Raw genomic sequence first — 3,263 nt, 5'->3', positions numbered from 1 at the left:
ATTCCTGCTTCTTAATGGACATTGCTTCTACTCTTGCATCACCTCCTTCCTCACCCTGCAAATTATAGCCATATAGAAGGTGGTCTCTTCCTCCGCATTGGAGAAGCCTTTTTTCTAGCACCTCCTGGCCCCTTTAGCCTTTGCCAGTTGTGTGACATCCTACTCAGATCTTTGGATATCGTTTACCCTTTGGACTTAGATTATAGGAAATTCCCTCCTCACATGTAAGGAACCCATTACCAACACCGCCACCTAACCGTCCCTGTGAAGATTTCTTCTCCGAGGAAGTAGGTGAGATAGACAGAGGATGACCATGCTCTCAGGTTCTGGAGAGAGGCTCATGTCCTCTTCCCAGGGACAACAGCTCATCTGAAATAGGGTAGGAGAATAAGGATCCTTGGCAAAGCTCCTCCTTAAAGCCCCTTTACTTAGAAATCCTGTATCTTGGCTTTAATGTTTCTTTTTGCCCCTCAGTGTCCCAGAAAAGCTTAAGGGGGACATTTTCCCAGACCCACAGTCTCTGCACTGAAGAGCATCCAATTCTCCAGTTTGGCTCAGCAGCAGGTAGAGGCTGAGTCTCACCTGTGCCCCCAGCCTGGTACCAGTCAGACAGTTGAAACATCTCACCTTCAGGCAAAGCAGGATGGATGCATGTAACATCTAGAAGTTGCTTGGCAATGCATTTGATCAGGAATAAAAGGAAAGTGTAGGGAGTCTGTCTCAGTACCCAGTGGTTTTTATTGCAGTCAAAATACGATCTTGCTCTGATTGGGCGCATGTTCAAATTTGGTAGGAAATAGTATAATTCTTTTGTAGGTATACTGTATTTTTTTAAACTGTGAGTTGCAACCCATTAATGTATCATGAAATAAATCTAGGGAGTCAAAATCAGCAGTCTTTTTGGAAATGAGAAGTGCATCCCACATAGTAACTGTTACATGTAAATTTTGCTTCATTTATACACATTTATGTGTGTACTGGGTCCTGACATAACACGCTGGTCTGTCGTCACAGTGATAGCTCTTACTGATGTGGGTTGTTGAGTTCCATTTCTTTGTTACTTCTCTCATGGCAGCGCTACAGTGGGGTGTACTAAGTAAATGTCAAATAAAATACCTCATTCCAATTAGGTTACTTTCAGTTGCAAGTAACTGGAAATCTGACTTAAGGCAAAGCAGATTTTTAATCACCTCAGAATGCAGGTCTTAAAGGAGGTGGTTTGGGGCTGGTTCAGAGCAATGGGACTTCCATTCTGGGGTTCCTGGCTGACTTTGTGGTTACAAGGTGGCTGCCATGGCTCCAGACATCACATCCTCACATGACAGCATGCAACAGGAAGGGAGGGCAGGAGCTTTCCTCCTGGATGTTTCTTTTTTTTTTACCAATGAGGCAGGTCTTTCCTGCAAGATTCGAGTGGACTTCACAGTTGGTCCAAGCGCCCATACTGGCCCATACGGCCACCTCACACCAACTCTGGCATAGGAGGAAGGCTTGGATTGATTCCAGTTCGTCTCCTGTGCCAAGCTGTTGCTGCTCCTGGAAATTTGATGTTGTTAGAATGGGGGGTGGGGGTGCTGGGTCTGGGTTTTCCAAGGGTCTGGAATGTGCTACAGCCTGTGTTTCACGTGCCCCTCTGGGCAGGTTTTCTCTTTGAGTTTTGTCCAGCCAGCCTTTGCAGATAGTCAGGACTTAGAGGCCAGGGACCACCCTCCCATCCTTGGCTCTTTCCCACGTGGCTTCCTCACCTAGTAGTTACATGTCTACTGTGGCTGCTCAGGAAGCCCTGGGGCTCTACTCAGGGTCTGCTCTAAAGAGCATAGACCAGGAAGAGACTAGTTCTGGTCTTCAGTCTCCTCTCACCCTTAATGCTGAGTTCACTTGGGGTGGGGTCAGTGTATGAAGAACCTGAAATGGGTTAAAGGGAACGTCTGTAGTATTATGGAAAGTGGTGACCTAGTCTTCTCCCAGTTTCTCATTTATAAAAAACTATTCAAGTCCTGCCGTTTATCATTCCTTTTATCAGGTAGTGGTTGTGTGCTGGTAAAGGAGGAGCTACATGTACACCCCAACTTGTTAGTTCTGGGGTGCCAGTTCCTGGCTCTGCACTGACTTGGCACGGGTAGATCTCCATCCTCCTGTCTCCCTCTCAGTCCTCAGCTCCAGGCTTCAGGCAGTGTCAGCACCCACTCTGCACCCAGGACATCTGTCTCCCCTCCTATTCTGTTAGGACAGCAGTTCCTTCCCCCCTCCCCCAGCCCATTTCCTATTTTGTCAAAATACAGAAAGTCTGGTGGCTGTGATAAAGCTGTCAGTTGGTCTCTGCTTCCCCATTCCACCTACCAGTGTTGACATTGTTTTTTAGGCTGGGATTTCCCTCCACCTCTGAAAACATACAAACACAACAGACTACTGTGTTTTACTGGGTCTTCTGAGTGTTGCTTAATTTAGAACCATGGTGGCTGCCCAATCTCCGCCTCCAATGAAATCAGCTTTCTGTTAGTTACATGTCAGCAACTGGCTGGCCCCTTCCAGTCTAGGATCCTGGTGTGAGTTTTCAGGACCTCAGTGACAGCTATCACAATTGGCTGATACTGGCTTCCGGAGAAACCAATGTGATGGTCTTTTTTGAGCAAGGAATTGCAGGTGTCTCTTCGTCTTTTGTCGTGGCACTCATCCACTGGCATCTCCGTCTCTGGAATGCCCCCTTTTAGTCGAGGTTGCCATTATGGGTTGTCTCGCTTCTGGGAAGCTGGAATAGTAGAATGAACATGGTTTTTGGATTTATAGCCTAGCTTTACAAGTTCACTTCTCTCTGCCTCAGTTCTGTGAAATGGGGACAGGGCTGTGGGAAGGATTGAATAAGTTCATATGTGGAGAGTGCCTAGTCCAGTCTCTGACTCGTAGTAGAAACACTGCCCACAGTTCAGAGTCATTAGCAGTTCACTGGTGAAAGGTGTTTTGTGTCTTCCAATGCCACTTCTCTGATTCTCCGACACCAGCTGGTATCCTACAGTTCAGTTAAGTTCTGACACTACCCACATTTCTGTAAAAGATGACGAATGAATTGAGGAAGGAATATGGCTTCTTGCACATGGAGTGACTTTGAGCTGTTCTGTGTGCCTAAAGGGCCCACAGTTACTCTGGGAGGAAACCCACAGGGTGCTGGGAATTCCTGCTAGGAGTGTGTCCACTTCCCCATTCTCCAGAACAAGGTAGACAGACTACTGCCTGCCTCTGTATCAACTTACTGCTTGGAGCTGGGG

The 3,263-nt window shown here is 47.1% G+C and overlaps 1 protein-coding gene across 2 annotated transcripts in view; it reads left to right on the top strand.

The window, feature by feature from the left end:
• The window catches only part of FKBP1A (FKBP prolyl isomerase 1A), a 24,722-nt gene that overhangs the window by 14,514 nt on the left and 6,945 nt on the right, over nucleotides 1-3,263 (top strand). The window lies entirely within an intron of this gene.

Source organism: Lipotes vexillifer, unplaced genomic scaffold (assembly GCF_000442215.2).
Source record: "Lipotes vexillifer unplaced genomic scaffold, Lipotes_vexillifer_v1.1 scaffold875, whole genome shotgun sequence".
NCBI classification, from domain to species: domain Eukaryota; kingdom Metazoa; phylum Chordata; class Mammalia; order Artiodactyla; family Lipotidae; genus Lipotes; species Lipotes vexillifer.
This window is presented reverse-complemented; position numbering and strand designations above follow the sequence as displayed.